Source organism: Mesocricetus auratus, unplaced genomic scaffold (genome assembly GCF_017639785.1).
Source record: "Mesocricetus auratus isolate SY011 unplaced genomic scaffold, BCM_Maur_2.0 Super-Scaffold_6730, whole genome shotgun sequence".
NCBI classification, from domain to species: domain Eukaryota; kingdom Metazoa; phylum Chordata; class Mammalia; order Rodentia; family Cricetidae; genus Mesocricetus; species Mesocricetus auratus.
Window position 1 is genome coordinate 106,573,974 of NW_024429184.1, and position 21,061 is coordinate 106,595,034.

Here is a 21,061-nt window from a genome sequence, read left to right on the forward strand (position 1 = left end):
ATACTCTGGTAGTTCTTCTATTCCTCCTCCTAGTTCTGGTCCCATGGGTGGAGAAGAAGCCCAGGAATCTGGCTTGCATAGTCTCCCACCTGGTCCCCTGGTTTCATTGGTGGAAAAGAAGACCTGGGATCTGAGGTGCCTATCTCCCTCCAGGATGGGAAGCTCTGTGGCAGTCTGCAGGTAATCCCCAGGCACTGGAATCATGATTTATTTATTTATTCAACAAATAGTTATTCAATTACCTCGCTATTTTCTTATTATCAGAAAAACAAGCAATGATCAATTTTGACAAAAATTCCTATACCTAGTACTTCTGCTGAGAATATAAAAATACATAAAGTATTATCAAGGGAGAAATAACAAGGAGAAAATTAAACAAAAGAAATCAGTGAGTATTATTTGAGGTTGTAATTTTAGGTGAAATGTTCTAAGGAGATGATTTCTTAGTAAAGACTCAGACAAGATAAGGGATCATTTTTTATGAACTCCTTGGGAAAAGAAAAGCAGGTACAAGAAAGTTAAGTATAAAATATAGAGTAACTTGTGGTGAAAGACTACCTGGAGTACCCCATGAATCAAAAATAAAAAAAGAGACAAGAGTAATTAGTGAAGGGGAGAAGAGTGAGAAAATAAGTTTAAAATACACAGGCTGTCAGAAAAGAGTGTGGAGACTTTCTTCGATGAATCTTTTTTTTTTTAATCTTAAAGGAAGCTACTGGAGAAACTTACAGGAGAAGCAGAACCGGGCTAAGGATGTAAAGCTGACAGTAGAGAACACAAGAACAGGTGGTAAAAAAGCTAATGTGGCATTGTATTAGTCTAGTGTGAGATGATGAGATGACGGTGGCTTACTCAGGTAACAGAGGTGCTACATAGTAGTGCAATCTGCACATTCAATATATATAGTACAAGTATTTATATAAGTAAATAATGTTGGCACAAGCAATTAAAATACAAAGACAGAGAGGAACATGTCTAGGCAGAAGTACAAGGGGCTGTCAGGTATCTTAGATTTGAAATGACTAGGAATTAATTATATAGATTAGATGTGTAAGTTATCAGTTGGAGGAATTAGTCTAAATTTCTAGGAAAAAATTTGCTACAGATAGGCATTCATATGTATGAATTTGAGTAGAGTTGTGGGTACCAGAGACTACACAGGTTAATGGAAAGGAGTAGAGAAATATTGACCAATGGTGCTCTATGAATTAAACAGGTAGGAAGTCTCTTCCCATTTGTGTTTGCATCAGAATGCAATGATAAATATAGATGAGATAGATACGCCTATGCATACAAGTACTGAATTGCCTCATGGTACCCCATAAATCTGTAAACCCTTTATGATTTTATATATTGGTTTAAAAATAATATTCGGAGATGGACAGATAGTTCCATAGTTAAGAACAGTTGTTGCTCTTGCAGAAGACCTGGATTCAGGTCACAACACACACATGGTGGCTTATAATTATAATTTCAGAGTATCCAGTGTCCTCTCTGGCTTCTGTAGATGTTATGCATGCATGTGGTATATATGTATACATGCAGACACTCACACACACAGAATAAAATAATCTTTCAAAATATTTTTAGAGAATTATCATCATGTAGATGACATCTAAATTTGCAGAGAGGGAGGATTGATAATAGGCCAGCCTGGGAATGATTCAGATCCCCTGAAAGTGGGTGTCAGTGAGGAGGCCTTAGCAATCTTTGGGGTCTCAGGTACCAGATCAGTATTTATACCTGGCATCTGAGTGGACTTTGGGAGCCCATTGCACATAGAGGGATGCTCCTACCCTGAACTCATGGGGGAGAACCTAAACCCTGCCCAGGATGATATGACAGATTTTGGAGATCTCCCATGAAAAGCCCCACCCTCCTTGGAGAGTGGAACAGGGATTGGATGGGGAGTAGGGGAGGGTCGGGGAGGGTGGGGGAGGAGCCCAGTGAGAGGGAGCTGGGATTGTCATGTGAAGCAAGCTTGTTTCCAATTTAAATAAAAAGAAATAAATAATAAGAAGAAAAGAAAAGCTGGCTAGAAATAAGCCAAGCTAAGGTAGGGTATTTACAATTAAGAATTAGGCCTCCAGATGTGATTTATTTGGAGGCTGGGTTGTGGGCCTGACAAAATAAAAGGGAGGGGGGGGACAAGAAAAGCAAACACCAGATGTATTTTCTTACACAGAATAAAATAAAAATTCTATAATCATCAATTAAGAGGGTACAATGAGGAAAGAGAAGGTTTTCCAAAGCAATTCAAGAATGTTTTGAAATACAAGTGTAAATTTTTAAAGGGACCAGAAAAGAAAATGGCCAGGCAAGCAGAAAGAAAGGTTGGAACAAATATTTAAAGATTTCAGCATAATAGATAGTTTTTAGACATATCTTCCAAGGAAAAAGTCACCTGTGTTTTATATAACAACTCAGCTAGCCAGGTTCCCTCTAAGTCTGGACTTGCCAATTTCCAAGTCATCACTATTTGCATTTAATACTTAGAAGGAGGAAGATTATTGAAGAGCCTGTCTACTTTTTGTATTTGGTCTAACAGCAGTATGCAAATTATTCCACACATACTTCCATGTTCTGTTAGTACATGCCCTCTCTGTGGATAAGGCTTAGAAATATGGTTAGCTGTGTACCACGTTAGAATAAACAGACCTTTAAAAAAATCAATCAGGGACTGTGTTCCTCTTCCTACTCTTGGAGGATATTCCCCCACATTATTCCTCTGGATTTTCCTTTAGCCTACTTCCTCGTTGTCCAGTGGAGTCACTGACAACATTTATGTGTAAATTCTTAAAGGCTAGCCTATTTACTGAGTAAGTAGATGTTCAAAACATGGTATTGAATAAAAAGATGGAGACATTAAAGTAGTATGATATTTTACAGTTTATAAAATAATCAGGTATTTTTGATATTAAGCCTATTTTTGACCACATGTGTGAGACTGAGAAGGGTTAACTGCCTTGCATAAAATCACCCCAGTGGTAAATGATAGATGAGGCCCTTCCTTGAACCCAGCTTTCCTATTTCAGTAAGATGAATGGCCTTGATCATTCTTCTCATTTAGATTCAAATGCAAGGGGCCTAAAGTGAAAATGAAATATTCAAATGACTAAAGTCCAATATGTAATTTACTAAGAGTTTTGCTCTAATCTCTATTTAAGTATTGATCTAGGATTATGATACAGACAGTGAGCTATTTTGGTTTCTAATGACATTATATTGTGTGGAATGTCTAGTGACAGAAGCATTGACATTAAAATTTAAAATTACTGAAACAAGTTGGAAGAGACAACAAATGAAATTGAACAAAGATGATTTAATTAAAGGACTACATGGTAGAAAAGAGACAAATACCAGCAGAAATAACATTGAGACAATGAATAAGAGATGCTCATGCAAAAACTCAGGAAAGTCCATTGAAGAAATCTAAATGTTATCTTCCTTTTGGTCAATACTCTACCACTGAGAAATTTATTAGAAGGCTAGATTCACTGTTTGGCTCTGGATAATGGGATGCATTTTCATATGGACTCCATAATGTTTTTTTAAGCATTAGATACATTTTTGTGATAGGAGTTAAAACATCAGTATTATCAGGCAACAGGAATTTAGTAGCAAAGGTGTTTGTTCCTGTGATAGGAAACTTTAGTCTTTCTGGAATTTTTCTTTCAGCTTTTTCCTTTGTGGATTGACTTTGTCTACAGTTAGCAGCTCCTTCATGATGATGTCATTGCAGCAGGTTCTAGACTCATACTGTCTCTTGTCAGAATCTAGAACAAAGCAGAGCTGAACTGTGTGTGGGTGTAGGTGGTGTTTTCTTGTATACTAACAGACACTCCCAAATAACCACAGAAGACTTAATATAAATTATATTTATATTTTATTTTTTTGGTTTTTCGAGACAGGGTTTCTCTGTATTGTTTTCGAGGCTGTCGGTCCAGCCCAGCCTCGAACTCACAGAGATACGCCTGCCTCTGCCTCCCTAATGCTGGGATTAAAGGCGTGCGCCACCACCGCCCGGCAATTTTTTTATTTATATTTTATTTTTTTTGAAATATAAATTATAGATGCTTGGAAGATAGCTTAGGCTTATTACTAACTAGATCTTACAACTTAAATCAGCCCATTTCTATTAATCTATGTGGCTCATGCCTTTTCCTGTCCTCCAGCATGTCTTGTTCCCTTTGTGTTTTCTTTCAACTCCACTGAATCTACCCTTCTTCCCAGAATTCTCTCTGTGTCTGGCTGTCCCACCTATACTTTCTGCTTGGCTACCGGCCAATTGGCCAATCAGCATTTTATTAACAATGAAGGCAACATGTTTTCACAGTGTACAAGATTATCTTACAGCATGTGGGTATGGGGTTGTGGTCTTCCAGTCGACTACTTCCTTTCCTGTACGAGATGTGTATTCAGATTGAAGCTTGCATGGTTGAAAAGAAGAAAGAGCTGCTCAGAGCAGAAGGGAAGGTGGGAAAATTTTAGAGAGGGAATTACTTTGCAACAGGAACACATGAAGATAAGATTGGATTTTTGCTTTATTATTTGTAGGGAATGAGTGAAGCACCAAGTAAATGTGTATTTCTTGATGTACACATTTCCAATGCCTCGGTCAGAAAATGGCAAATCCTTCTCTGGGACAAGCTTCCAGAAATAGCAAATTCTTCCCCAGAATAAGCTTGTGCAAATGGCAAAATCTCTTCTGGTCTGTGTTCAAATGTGAGAGTTTGTGAAGAAAATGTCCACTATAGCTTTCTCCCCATGGATATTTCCAGCCTGGAGATTGGTCCCCTACAGACTGCTCCTACTGCTCCTTGTTCAACTGTATATAACACACTGAGATTCCCAGTTGTCGTTGCTTCTCCATCAAAGAGCCCAATTCACCTGACCGCAGCTTTTCTGTTATCTGTATTTGTCTTTTAATAACTTATTTATTACTCTAGGCAGGTTAATCTGTGAGGCCATGAAAGAACACAGCACTTAAAACTTGTTTGGGTATAAAGATTGTACATAGTACTTCATGAATCTTATTTAAAAAGTAAGTAGATGAGTGGTTTTAAATTTTTAGATTTTCATAGAGTTCCTGCATACTCTGTACATTTACACAATGGAGTACTATTCAGCAGAAAAAAAACAATGGAATCCTGACATTTGCAGGCAAATGGATGACACTAGAAGAAACCATCCTGAGCGAGGTAACCCAGTCACAAAAAGAGAAACATGGAATGTATTCTCTCATATATGGATTTTAGACATAGATCTGGTGAGTGCCATCCTACAATCCCATGACTGGAGAGTCTGGGAAACAGAACCTTCATTCAGTGGCTGATGGAAGAAGAGGCAGACTCCCACGGCTAAGCACTGAGCTGAACTCAAGAAAGCCAGTAACAGAGAGGGAGGACTGATGACCAAAGGGATTAAGACTGGACTGGTTTAACCCCCAGAAACAGCTGACCTGACAAGGTTTAGCTCTTGAATCTCAGACTGATGCCTGGGAATCCAGCAGGGGTCTGGATCAAGACCCCCTGAATATGGGTGTCAGTGAGGAGGCCTAGGTAATCTATTGAGCCTTGCGTAGTAGATCAGTATTCATCCCGAGTATACACATGGACTCTGGACTCCCATCCAACAATGTGAGATGAATTCTTACCCTGAACTCTTGAGGGAGGGTCTAGGCCCTGTCCTGGATGACATGACAGACTATGGACACCCCCAAGGAGGGCCTCACCCTCCCTGGGGAAATGAGGGGATAATGGGAGGGGGTTTGGGGAGAGGGCATGGGAGGAGGGGAGAGAAATGGAGAGGGACCTAGAACTGACTTGTGAAGCAACCTTGTTTCTAATCTAAACTTAAAAATAAAAAAAAAAGAGTTTTTTAGATTTGCCATTTCTTTAACTACCTAAGTCAATTCTTCAACTGAGTTTTCCTGATATGATATTTTCCCTTCCATTTGATCCAGTCCATTGGTGAGGCTTTCCAACTGACCTTTATATTAGCTTACTGACTTTTTTTTCAGCTTTATTTCTGTTTGGGATTTCTCCAGATATTCTATCTTTATTAAATTGCACTCCTATTTCATTCAACTTTTGTATCTTTTTAGTCTTTATTCAGGGATTTATTCATATCTTCTGAATTCCCTGAAAATATTTATAAATACCATTCTTAGTTATTTTTTCTTGTAAGTCATCCAAGTTGCTTTTCTCAGGGCATATTAATATAAGGGCGATACATATTGAAAGAGACATCATTTTGGATTTTCATGCAGTGTCTTTGGAGGGGCCTGTGCATCTGGAGTTAGTTTATCTGTTGTGTCTCTTCGTATGGATAATTGTTTCCCTATTTTTGAATGGGTCTTTGGATGTCTATTTGCTGTTAGCCCAATTTGACAGACTTTGGATCACCTGTGTGGTGCCTCACATTTAGTCTTATGGCCACTTGGTGCTGATGTGCTAATGCTGTATCAGGAATGGTCCTGGTTTACCTAAAGACAGGTACACCTGTTGAGCACAGAAACATCCATAGAGTTAGGAAACTTCACTGCAGATCCTAAGAAATCTAGACTGACCAGGGTTGGCCCCAACCTTTTAGAAGTGAGCATGGCTCAGTCCAAGTTTTCTTTCTTTCTCTACATCTATTCCTTCCACCTTTGGTTAGATGAAGGGCTTTTTATGTTCTCTTTGAAATTTTCCTGAGTAGGCTTTCTGAGCACTTCTCATTTCCTGTGTGTTAGTCCTTCTCTTGGCTCAACATTTTTGAAAGGCTTTCTTCAAATAAATTCCAAAGTATTTCTTTCAATATTCAGAGAAATTATTAGTCCTGTTTTTCATGAACTTTTAGATAGCTTTCATGGCAAGAGGTGATGACATTTATTGTCTCTGTCTCTCTCCTTTCATGTCTCTTCTCTCTATTTTAATTTTAAATTTAAAGTGTTAAGGACATACCAGCCAAAATTGACTGTGAATTTTCTTCAGTGTATCCTGGCCTCTCTAGCTTTATAACCTTTGCTTAAAATGTCATTTGCTATCTAATTAACACTTTTGTAATTTTCAATACTTTCTTGTGCTTGTACTTCTTTTCAAAGGACTCTGACCTATGTGGGACAACAAATTCTATTTGGAATATGGCTAAGATTTCTTTTTATATTTACTTATTTTGTTCTTTTGGTTAAATAAATGCCCTATTTAAATATAAAATATTTTTATTTCATCTTAATTATATAATTAAATTGTATTTGCTTGTTTTCACTAAAAATTGTCTTCAGTCACAAATTATTATTTAAGGAGAAGAAAATATATTTCTTTTAACAGAAAACAGGCAAAAGCATCTAAGTGTTCTAGGAATTCTGATAGTTGCTGACTTTTGCACTCCAGAGCTGTTACTATGCTTAAAAAATACTTTGGGCTTTAAATCTTCCAATAGAGAAATAGTGAAATTTAATTAACTTTAATAGAATTATTTGAAAATTACTCATATTGTGACATATCACTGTAGATTTTACTTTTCAACTTGGAACTCCAGAGAAATGTTTGAGATATTATTTTTCCGTATTTCTCTTTTGCTCACCATTCATTTTGTTTACTTTCTTATTTGAAAGTAAATAAATAACAGAATTTATTTTGTTAGAAATTACAAATTTTTCCACATTATCCTATGTAAAACATCTTACATTAGCAATTTGTTATAGTTGGGTACATTTAGTAGAACCGTGGCTCATTAACTTCAACAAAATTAATTACTTGTATTAGAGTTCCTTCTGAGTTTTTCAGACTTTGACTGGTAACATATGTATAATTTTATGTATCTATTATTGCTGTATGATAAAAATAAATGGTTTAATTTCCCTAATAGGCTCCAACCTCTGGTTACCATTGATGGCTTTATTATCTCTCTAGCTTTTCCTTTTCTACATAGTCATATGCTCAGAGTGTTATGATTATCTTTTGAAGGGGCTTCTTTCACTTAGAAATAGTCATGTAATAGGACTCCTTCATAAACTCTGTAGCTTAGCAGTTCATTTCTTGTTATTGTTAGTGCTCTATTGTATGTATCATATATTTTTATTCATTTATCAGTTGAGTAATGTCTTGGTTTCTTCTTACTCAGCAATTATGGATGGATATTCTATAAAGTTCTCTCTTACCTTTGCCAGTAGAATACAATTCATAGCTTCATTCAGAACAATTTCTTAGCATGGCCACTAGCTTAGCCTCTGCAGAGAATCAGTCAAAGCCTGTGACCCCAGGTGAACTTCTAATGATGTTCCAAGTAATTCCTTCAGAGCATTGATTTTACAGGTCAATACATTAACTACAGATACTCTCAAGACCAATAAAAGTCTCTCTTTGTGTTTCTAGCATGTAAGAAAGTAGTTTGTTGCTTTAAAACTCTATTATAACAAGACATGGGTATCAGTAATCAAGACAGGGGAATAAATCAGAAATATCCCATGTCAAAGATAACTTCAGCAGATTCATATCTGTCTGAAGTTGCCAAGATTAAGGTTTCCATGACAAAGGTCTCACTGACAACAACTCTGAAGCACAAGAAATAGCAAGTCAATTCCCACTTCATAATAGTCTATGGCATTTACTTTGAAATATACATATATTTTATCTACCACTTTTTATTGTGTTCTAAAAATCTATCATATGAGAGTTCTCATTGAAGTATATGAAAATAAAACCTGCTGATGTCATAATTCATTAAAACTCTTTAAATGACATGAATAATTATAGGTCAAAAGGGAAACAGTGAAAGTAATACTATGTCTTTGGAGGTGATACTTATTGTTATGAAAATATGACAAAAAGACTTATATTATTATGATAATATGACATTATTTTCATATGATACCTCCAAGTTTTATTTCCAGTTAATTCTGTGGAAAGAATTCCATTTTTTTTCAGGGTATATTCTCTTCTATTTTTAAGTGATTCCAAAAAACTCAGTTATCTTAAATATTTCATTGGTACAGAGACCTACGTAGACATCAATATTTGTAAAAGTAATTGACTGAAACCATATGGTATTTTTAGGAATAGACTGTGAAGAATGTTACAGGTGGAGAAGGACTAGGAAGACAAGAGTTGCAGCTGATGATGCTGATTCTCGTGACTCGCGGCTGATGAATCTGATGCTCGTGATTATGATGGTAGATGGGATGTTTCTGATGACCACACTCAGACACACAGCATTTCTTTTTAAGATAATGTATATGGATTTGAAACAAAACAAAATTAATACTTGCTGATTAGGTAGACTTGAGGCTGAAGTAAAACAAATAACTTTTGGCTATTATACCATAGTCATTTTCACCAATGAGGTCAAGGTACCAACGAGAGAAGAGCATGTGAAGAGGAAATGGGAAGAGAATGAGTGCACCAATCAGAAGGTGCCCCTTTTAGGTCCCCCAAGGGAGGTGCCAAGTGATAACTCATAAGTTACTCTCAAGAAAGCCTTGAGAGCTACTTTCTGTGGTGTGATTACAGTGTGTGTCCTCTCTACTCCCCCTCCTCTTCCATCCATCTTCCTACTTATTATCATAAGTTCCAAAATCTGAAGTAGAAAAGACTCAGTGACCCTATGTTTAACTTCTTCCCTTGCACACAATTTAACATTTCTCAATTATTTCCATTTGTAAATTCTCACTGAACGTAATGCTATTATCTTACTTCCAGATGTATTAACTTGACATAATTTGGGTTCTGTTACTTTGCCTAGACAAAAGAATTAACCTTCACGTAACAATTCAGACTTTCAAATCAAGATTGAAGCAACTACATTTGTAAGGAACGAGTTACAGACAGTGTGAAAGAAATTCTTGGAGGTCCCAGTAACTAATAACTACGGGGAAAACGTTTCAAGTCAACCTAGCAGAGGAAAACCATGTAGCTTTCATTCAGAAGATTCAAAGGGGAGAGGTCATTTGTCTCCCTTATTCTGGTGATGAGAAAATATTTCACAAGTGTTCACTCAACAATGTAGACAACCTGGTGGAAGAATTCTGACTTTTTCCATATGAGTGATTCAGGGTTATATAAATTAGATTGTATATCATCCCTATTCCTTTAAGATGCCCTGTACCATGAACTGAGTGGTGAAAAGTAGAATTATTTTTGTGGAAAAATCTTTGGAACTGACCATATTTTCAAGCAATTTCAAGTGATAATAATGTTAAATGAGGTATAAATTACATGGAAATGGCTTTGGAAAATGTTGCTTAATGAACAGGAAAAAATTGAAACACTGATAAAAGATTAAAAATTAGGATTTAAGATGGAAGTGAAAGTATTTGGAATGCTATGACTAAGCAAGCACTTTGTAACTCCTCAAGCAGCTGCAAATGATGTGCTGAGTCAGATGAGGGCAGATGGATTTCTTCCCTCTGCTCTCATTTCTGGTTACCAGTTTGGTGGGAAACTTCAATATTGATTGACCTGTGTGATAATATTTATATTGTACCCTTAATGGTCTTTATTTGTCTTTCCTAATAAATCCAATATGAAAAGTAATAAACAATGAAAAACATAAAAAATAAATCTGGCTCCAAGCTCCATGAAGCTAGAATGAAATAACCAAGCAGAAGCCTCACTTGTTTGTTTAAAGTGATAATCTTCACATAATTTAGCATCCTATTTTATACTATTTCACCTCAAGCCACAATATACAACTAGCAATGTTGCATTGAGATCATTAAGTAGTGCCAGTATTATGAAGATAATGGAGGATATATGTTCTTTGGAGGCTGCTTTGGCAAGAGAGTTAAATTTATACTGGTACAATTAATTTTTTGTGTTTTGTTTTATTACAGTTAAATAAATAAGTTCTATAGATGTTCAACAACTGTTGTATTTAAAAGGCTTTTAAAATAGAGTTTTGCCCACTCTGGGATCTCCTGGCCTGGGGTCTACAGGCAAGTCTACTCAACCCAGGTAGAACAAGCAACTGCTAGCCTGCTGAGATTGCTGGGCTACTCCCACCCCCACTCAGGGTAGATGTTAGCTCTGGCCTGGTCCCTGACTTCTGCTTACCCACTCTGGGATCTCCTGACTGGGAACTGCAGGCAGGTAGACTTGCCACTGCTCAGCAAGCAACTGAAAGTATGCTGAAGGCACTGTGCTAATCCAACTTCCACCCACAAGGAGAGGGAGTGCCTCAGAAACACCTACACCTACCATGAGACCCCTCAGAGTGATGGACCTGCGTGCATACACCAGAAGAGAACCTTGAACCTGTACTCACCAGGAGAGGAAGAGACCCCACCTGTACCCACTGGAAGAAAGTATGGGAAGATGACAATATAAGAACACATTCAACAACTGAAAAAGCAATATAACACCACCAGAGTCTAGGGACTCTACACCAGCAAGACCTGAACATCCCAACACAGATGAGACAGAAGAGAATGATGTGGAAAACAACTTCATGAAGATGATAGAAACCCTAAAAGAGGAACTTTAAAAAATCCTTTAAAGAAATGGAAGAAAAGACAAACCAAAAATTGCAAGATACATTTCAAACAGTGCAAGATTTGAAAGCTGACATAGTGACAATAAAAATCAAAGCAGAAGGAATTGAAGGAAGGAATGCTGGAATTAGAAAATGTGGGTAAATGATCAGGAACTACAGATGCAAGCATAACCAGCAGAATACAAGAGTTAGAAGAGAGAATCTCAGGTGTTGAAGATACACTAGTAGAAGTAAATTCATCAACCAAAGAAAATAATAAGCCCAACAAATCCAGGAAATACGGGACACTGTGAAAAGGCCAAACCTATGAATAATAGGTTTAGAAGAAGGTGAAAAAACCCAACTCGAAGGCACAGAAAACATAGTCAATAAAATCATAGAAGAAAAGTTTCCCAACCTAAAGAGATACATGCAAATGAAAGTACAAGAAGCATACAGAACACCAAATAGAGTGAATCACAAAAAAGTCCCCTCGGCACATAATAACTAAAACACAAAACATACAGAATAAAAAAAGAATATTAAGAGCAGCAAAGGAAAAAGGCCAAGTAACATATAAAGGCAAACATATCAGAATCACACCTGACTTCTCCATGGAAATTCTGAAAGCCAGATGGTCCTGGATAAATAGTCTACAAATACTAAAAGATCACAGATGCTAGCCCAGACAACTATACCCAGCAAAGCTTTCAATCACTATAGATGGAGAAAACAAGATACTCCATGACAAAACCAGATTTAAACAATGCATATACACTAATCCAGTCCTACAGTAGAAAACTCCAACCTAAGGCAGTTAACTACACTCACAAAAACATAGGCAATAGATAATCCCACTTTACCAAAAGTCAAAAGAAACAGCTGGATAAATCCACAAACAATAACACCACTAACAACCAATTAAAAACAAACAAGAATTAACACTCAATGGTCCTTAATTTCCCTCAATATTAATGGTCTTAATTTGCCTATAAATACACAGGCTAACAGAATGGATACTAAGACAGAATTCATCCTACTGCTGCATATAAGAAACACACCTCAACTTCAAAGACAGACATTACCTCAGGGTAAAGGATTGGGATAAGATTTTCCAAACAAAAGGAACAAAAGAAACAAGCTGGTGTAGCTATCCTAGTATCTGACAAATTAGACTTCACACTAAAATCAGTCAAATGAGATGAAGAAGGTTATTTCATATTCATCACAGGAAAATTCCTTCAGGAAGAAGGACACAGTCAACAAGACAAAAAGACAGCCCACAGAATGGATGGCACTAGTAGAAACCATCCTGAGTGAGGTAACCCAGCACAAAAAGACAACCATGAGTCTTCATCCAGTGGCTGATTGGAGCAGAGTCACACACCCACAGCTAAATGCTGAACTGAACTCCTGGAACCCAGTTGCTGAGAGGGAGGAATGATGAGCAAAAGGGTCAATACCAGCCTGGTGAAACCCACAGAAACAGCTGACCTGAACAAGGGGGTGCTCATGGACCCCAGACTGATGGCTAACAGGTCAGCATGGGACTGATCCAGACCCCCTAAATTTGGGAGTCAGTGACAAGGCCTTGGCAATCTATGGGGCCTTGGATAGTAGATCAATATTTATCCCTGACATACAAGTGGACTTTGGGTGCCCATCCCACAATGAGGGATGCTCTCTCAGCATGGACACATGGGGGAAGGTCTAGGCCCTGCCCAGGATGATAAGACAGACTTTGGAGATCCCCCATGGAGGGCCTCAAGCTTCCTGGGGAGCATAGTGGGGTTTGGATGGGGCTTGGGAGAGGTTGGTCGTGCTAGGGGGAGGAGGAGTGGATTGACATGTGAAGCAAGCTTGTTTCTAATTTAAATAAAAAGACACCATGTCTCAAAACAAACAGATAAATAAATAGATAAAACGTGGAGGACAGCTGAAATAAAAAGATTTTAAAAGAGAAGCAGACACCCAGAGCTGTGAACCAAATTGAACTCCTGGAAACCAGTTGCAAAGAGGAGTGATGACCAAAGAAATCAAGATCAGGCTGGCAAAACCCACAGAGGCAGCTGACCTAAACAAGGGGGAACACAGGGACCCCAGACTGATGACTGAGGGGCCAGCATAGGACTGACCCAGACACCCTCCCACCGAACCTGTATGACAGAGAGGAGGCCTTGGCAATCTGTGGGACCTGGGAGAGTGGAGCAGTATTTATTCCTAGCAACAGAAGGACTGTGCGAACCCATACCACGTGGAGAGATGCTCTCTCAGCCTGGACACATGGGGAAGAACCTAGGCCCTTCCCGGGATGATGTGACAGACTCTGAAAATCCCTCATAGAACCCGTTGCCCTCCCTGGGGAGCAGAGGGGGGAAGTAGTGGGGGTGAGAGGTTGGGAGGATTAGTGGTGGGACAGGAGGGGAGGGAGAGGGAACTGAGGGTGACATGTGTAAAATGTTAAATAAAAAATATGGAAAAAAGAGATAGAGACTGGCTATTTTAAAGAGACTGAATTCTTAAGTGTTTGAGTTTTTAAAGACCACAATACTTTTAAATTTTAGAAAATTTTATTGTAATGCTGATATTAATGTGTGTTCTTGGGGAAGAACAATAAAGGAAATGTTATGGCTTAATAAAAATAAAATAAAATATAGTTTCATATATGTCAGAAGGTCTGACCTTCCTGGGAGAGGTGAGAAACTCCCTGGCTATTTTCTTTGTGTCCTGTCACTCAGTAACTGAAGTACTGATTCTGAGACTCCATCAATTAGACCCCTCCCAGTCAGAGATTCTTGTCTTCACTACGTACTTCATCTAACACTTATTTGATATGACTGTGCTTCTTTTTCTGAACAGCAGGATTTTAGTTAGCATTATAGAGATGTAGATTTAGGCAGAATTTTGCAGACCCCTGTCCTTTATCCATCATTATTTCATTAATGAAACCTTATTGGTAGAACATGGAACCCAGTGCCCACTTCTCAGCTAGTTGCCTTTGGGACCAGGGACTCCCTTATATATGTTGTAATAAGAAGTTTCTATTAATTTCCTTTGTGGTTGTGGGACAAAATGCCTCACAAAAGCAACTTTAAAAGGGGTTTATTTTGTCATTTGGTTTGAGATTGCTGTCAGTCATGGTGAGGAACGTGTATTGGTGGAATTGTAGGGGAGCAGATCACATTGTGTCAGTAGTCAGGAAGCAGAAAGAGACGAATGTTGCTGCTGAGTTTACTTTCTATATTTTGTTTTCTTCTATTTTACTGAGACCAAAGCTCTTTGAATGGTGTTTCCCACATTCTGGTGGGGTCTTCTGTATTCATATACACTTCTCAGGAAACACTCTCATAGGTGCATAGAGTGTCTCCACAGTGATTTTTAAATATGTACATCAAGGTGACAATGACGATTAACCACAAGGTTAGTTACTAACAAGTCTTTTTTTTTTAACAGAACTAAAATCAGTCTGTTCAGGGCCAACTACTGTAGGGAGGGATCTCTCTAGGCACCTGTGGCGCTAACCATGTCCACTTGGGCATGGTCACAGGTACATAAGTGGGGTGTGAGATAAAGACCTGGGGAGAGGAAGCTGTCTTTCTCTTGGGGATCTGGTGAGGTCTGGGAGAGAGTTGAGACTGCATGCACGGAGCACTGATCCTGGGATACTGGTTTCTAATGTAAGCGATTTTCTCTTCAACATAATTAACTTACTTTATCCCAGTCCCATGTATTGTAATTTGTGCAGCAACAAAATACAAATGGGATGTTAGGTTGTTTACCTAGTTCTTCTTTAAACTCCCAATTGATCAATGTTAGAGTTCTGTTTTAACTTCTTGTCATGATAAAATTCACTGACTGAAACAAGGGGGAAGTAGGCTTATTTTAGCTAATGTCAAAGTTAAACTCCATCATGATCTGAGAGTAAAGACAGCATGGGCTAAAAAACTGATCACATCACAGTCAGTTAGGAAAAAGGAACAAGTAACTTACATCAAACCAATTGTTCTCTCCAGCTTCAGCCTCTGTGACTATTTCATTGTGATAGACTATGACATGTGACTGTGAATCTATATATGGCTTTCCCCCCCTTTAATTACTTTTGTCATGAGTTTTATCATAGCAAAAAGGAAAGAAACTAAGATAAAGTCAGTACCAGGAAATAGAACCATTGATGTAATAAACCTGACCATGTGGTTCTTAAGCATTTGGAACTGGCTTCTTGGAAGAATGTTGAAGATTTGCAAAGATTAGGCCAGAAAAGCCCTTGAATGCTAAGAGCAGAGTTTAGTGGGCTGTTCTGGTGGGAACTTGAAAGACAACAATGTTGAGAGAAATGCAGTAGGGGACAGTAATTTTATCAGAAATTGAGCAATTGAATATTCATATGATTTTTTCCAATGTTTCAAGTATCTAGGTGAAGTTGAATTTACAAATAATAAAGTAAATTTTTGACAGTGCAAATATCAAGACATGCTGATATCCAGGCTAGTACAGTAGAAGCAGTTGTAATTAATAAGTAAGAACTTATTTGTCGGGGTCCAGCCTGTATCAGTCCTATGCTGCAGGGGCATTTATTCTGAACTGATATATTTGGGGCTGTGTTCAGAACCAGTCAAATAGCCTCTGGTCTGGCCCTGAGCTCCAGAGTGTGAATCAGGGAAGTCCTAGCTGCCCAGCCACGTTAAGAAGGAGACAGAGACATCTTGTCATTTCAGGAAGGTTCTCAATCAATACTAGACTCCACAATTTATTCAAACATCTTCTTAGATAGCTTTCCTAAAGCAGGGGTACTGGCAGAAAACATCTATTATTATGTATAGAGGGCTGACTAGGAAACACTTCCTTTAACCCTAGAGATAGTCCTAGAATGCAAGTACCCAAGCCCTCAGACATTCCATAACTGCACAGCATATCTCACCAGTCTTAAGACACATCCCACTAGTCCCCAGGCAAGTCCCACTAGCCCTCATGATGGTCCTAGGGCTTAGATCTATTGTTACACAAACTAGAAGCCATTCTCCATTGTGGCCAGGCCATCCAAAGGTAACCAGCTGACAACTAAAAGACAGTAGGAGATTCAAGCTCCTGAAATTGAGCTGAGGCCTATATCTGAAATATCACATTTGGGCCTTACCTTATTACAAAAGGAAAACCCCTATTTCCTAGTGAGAGAAGGGGAAAGGATACTGAGGGTTGGGCTCCACTCCTTTGGGGACCTCATCTTGTGTAATTCCAAATTCATCTAAAGAGAGAAATCTTAAACTGAGGAGACTAACTAATTCTTTGAGGAACTGTTTAGGAAGGTATTTCCTGTGATCAACATATCAAATCTGATGTAGCTTTGATCTGAGAGTGGAAGTAGAGACACCCCAGCTGATCTCAGGGCTTTGCAGCATGGCACATACGGAAATGATTTTGGAAGGATGAAAGATACGGTACTGAGGCAGTGATAGAGCACAGCTGAGGCTAGGCAATGTATGATGCAGTTGGATTCCCTTACAGAGAACCTGTCTGAGAGGCCAAGGTTATGTTGAGAAGGCAATTCAACTTGAAGTTGAATTCCCAGGATACTAGAGCTAAGTTCTATAGTTTAGTCGAGATATCTACCAAGGAGTGCTATGGCAATGGAGTGAATTGGTCCTAGGAGAAATCTTGTGCAGAAGATGGCAGAGATGGAGGAGTGAAGGTACTAGAGCCATGCAGAGCTCAGGTCATTGCATTATGGAGTCCACATGTAATTATTGAGCTAATGGATTTGATGTTTCCCTGGTATCTTTAGGCCTCTACTTTGGTATGATTGTGTCTTGCTATGCCCCAAGTCTCTTTTTAAAATAAGAATATTTACTCTGTAGCATTGTATGTTTCAACTACATTTGTTTTTAGTTTAAAAGTACTCACAGTTATGAGATTCAGGATTTTGAAGTTGTGAAAAACTTGAAGGCGGGAAGATTTTTAAGATTTTTGTGGACAGACAATGACAATAAGGCATATATTTGGATAATCTTGTATTGCATATACTGAAGACTTTCAGGTTAGAAGGGTACTTCTCCCACTGACTGGACAAGACTGGAACCAATGAGGACAAAATATTCCTTCTTTATCATTATGAGAATCTATAGTAGTATACATGTAAAATTGTTGTATAATAGTAAGGTGTGTTACAACTGTTTATGCTGTGGAACATTGGTTTAATGATTCAAAGATGTGTTGCATTCTTTATATTGTATTTGTTTAACTCTGTGAAGCTTTGTTAGTTTGCCTGTCTACAACATCTGATTGGTTTAATAAAGAGTGAACAGCCAATAGCAAGACAGGAGAAAGAACAGGTTGGGCTTGGCAGGCAGAAAGAATAATAGGAGAAACTGGGAAGAGAAAATAGCAGAATGAAAAAAGGAGGAGAGGGGATACAAGGTGCCAGTCACCCAGTCACACAGCCATTCATGGAATAAGAAGGAAAGAAAAGATAAAGAAATAGAGATAGGTAATAGCCCAGAGGCAAAAGGTAGACAGGATAATTTACATTAAGAAAAGCTGTCTAGAAATAAGCCAAGCTAAAGCCATGCATTTTTAAGTAATAATAAATCTTTGTGTGTAATTATTTGGGAGCTATGTAGTGGGCCCCACAAAGATGCAAAATAGTAAGAATAAAAAAAAAAGCCAAACCACATAAAGCCTCATTAATGAATAAACTTCTCTCTTTTTCACTGCGAGACACAAACCAGAGATTAATGCTTTTATGTTCATAAAAATGCTGAGTCTTTTTTCATATAAAATTTCTACTCATTTAGGAAAATCTAGCTTTAAACTAAGCACTATAAATTATGGTATACTAATTCAAGAGAGCTTGAATTTTTTATTTTAATATTTATTCATCAAATGATCATCGACCACAAACGAACAGGTATTATACCCAAATGAGCAGAAAATGAAGAGCTAAATTTCTATCTCCATCTTACTGGTCCATCAAACTAAATATAACTACTACTGTATTTTGGTGGGGAGTTCATCCATAGAGCACTAGCACACTTATGGTAGTATGAATTCAAGTGTGTATACCACACACATACCGATGCTTCTTCCAGCTGGCTTTCACCAGTGTTCTCATGTCTTGGATTCAGCCCGAAGAAAGGGGATAGTAAAAGGACCCTCTTTATTTGATAGTTGTCTTGGAGTTCATGCCTAGAATCTTGATGGAAGATGTCATCTTCAGCACAGGTGAGTTCTCTGAGAAGTTTCTTTCTACTTCATCTAATGTTTGTTTACACAGTATGTGTCTCAAGCCATGAGGAACAAAGCTGTTACCTGCAGATAAAATGCCACATGAACAAGTTGACAAAGGTAGGAAACATATGGTGAAGTTGGTACATGTTGCTAAATGTAAATACCACTTGAAATGATCTTTTTAATTACTGCACAGTTGGCTGTGAGAATGTAAAACTGAAATATCTAATTATTCTATTAAAAACACAGTCAAAGGCAAAGACACAAAGCAGGCATGTGTTTATATTTTATGCATATATACATACATAAATATCTACATATATATATGTGTGTGTGTGAGTAGGATTGATAAAGATTTAAAACTTTTTGCTATTTCAAGTAAAACTTACCTTTGGCTGAGAGTTACAATTTTCAATTAACTGTTTCATTATAACAATAAGTACCACACAGTTTATTTTTTCAAGACAAATAAGCAAATTTAATGTTTAATTTCCTCTTTCTTGATATGGGTTTGTCATCATATCTTTCTTTAATGGTTGAGAGCAAACTAGCTAGGCTATGTCATAAATGCTGAACATAGAGGAGGGAATAGGATACCCAAGATTTTTAATCATTAGCATAAACATATTCTTTAACTGACTAATTGGATGTCCTATACACCACAGGCTCTATTTTTTTCCTCAAGCCACTGACATTGAAGATGCTGGATCAAAGGCATGTTTGCTCTTTTCATTGCTTTTTAGAAGTCTCTCTTACACCTGTTTGGCTATTTAGAATCCTAAGTCAGTGGGATGAGAGTTTAGAAGAAATAGTCAAAAGTATTTGTCTTAGTTGCTTTTCAGTATCTGTGACAAAATCATAACCATAGCAATTTACAAAATAAAGCATTTAATTTGGAGCTTACTATTTGAGAGGCTTAGAATCCATGACCAGCTTGGCAGGGAACAAAGTAGTAGGAAGGACAGCATATTACTATAACAGTAGCCGAGTGCTTACATCTGATCTACAGACATGAGGCAGAGAGAAAGAGAGTAAACTGGTAAAGGTGTGGGTATTTAAAACCTCAACCCCTGCTTCCAGGGATATGCCTCCTATTACAATGCCATACATCCCCATCCTTCCTAAACAGCTCAACAAACTCTGGACCAAACATTCAAGCATATGAGCCCATGGGGGCCATCCTTATTCAAATGCCACAGTAATCCTGCTGAAATTTCCATGAATACTCTAAGAAAGAAATAGTGCTAAGCTCACATCCAGCTCTTTGACATAAGACTTGACCTTCAAGAACTCAATCCCCTTACTTCTTTACTATGATGAATAAGAATGGTCTTTTGAGTTCTTCAGTTTTGTGAGTTTCTTGCCAGTCATCTATCCCATGGTAACCTATTCTGGTATGTGTTCTCTAAGTGAGGGTTTTTTATCCAGTTTTCTGTGATAGGATTCAAATAACAAAGAAAACAATTAGTTGTTATCTTCATCATCCCCCTTCATGATATTCAGAAATCTATTCCATTCTAACTTGTGTAGACACAGAATAATGTGCCAGATACTGTTAGAGTTAAAAAACAGTGATAGGGCCAGGCGTTGGTATCACACACATTTAATTCCAGCACTCGGGAGGCAGAGGCAGGTGGATCTCTATGAGTTTGAGGCCAGCCTGGTCTACAGAGCAAGTTCCAGGACAGGATCCAAAACAATATAGAGAAACCCTGTGTCGAAAAACAAAACAAAAGTGATAGGTTTGTTTTAGGAGACAATAGAAGATCCAAGATATTTTCTTTGTTGAAGAATGTGTCTAGGAAACCTTATGGGACTCTGGGGTTGAAGTATACTGCTTAATTAAAGTCAAAGAATTATACGCAAGGATAAGTTAGCTTTCAACAAAAATCAATTTCAGGCAATATTTTCTACACCTAATAGTGGTATATTTAATATACATTTGAAAGTGCAACTACCTAGGCATTTGTTGACCATTTTACACATCATTGCCATTTTTGAGAAATACAATAATGGAAAGGTGTAAGTGGAGTCTTCCTGTCTCACCTGCTTGCTCCTAAATAACTGATATAAAATCTTAACATTACTTATAAATGCTAGGTCAATAGTTCAGGCTTGTTACTACTTAGCTCTCACTATTAAACTAATCCATATTTATCTATGATTCACTATATGGCTCATTGCTCATTACATCATTTTTTGCATGGCCTGCTTCCTTGGCAGCTGTCTGACACTATGACTCCTCCACTCTTCATTTCAGCATCCTCAGTTTGATTGTCCCATCCAACTTTATCCTGGCTTACTATAGGTCAATCAGCTTCTTTATTAACCTGTGAGAGTAATACACATTCACAGTGCACAGAGGGTATATTCCACATCAGAAATG

General features: G+C 37.8%; 1 long non-coding RNA gene across 1 annotated transcript; it reads right to left on the minus strand.

The window, feature by feature from the left end:
- Nucleotides 1-18,344: 18,344 nt before the first annotated feature.
- LOC121138999 lies at nucleotides 18,345-20,133 on the minus strand. Its single transcript, XR_005875871.1, has 3 exons — nucleotides 19,980-20,133; nucleotides 19,580-19,678; nucleotides 18,345-18,756 (listed from the first exon to the last, which is right to left on the minus strand). It is a non-coding gene; the product is annotated as an uncharacterized LOC121138999 (long non-coding RNA).
- Between the last annotated feature and the right edge of the window lie 928 nt (nucleotides 20,134-21,061).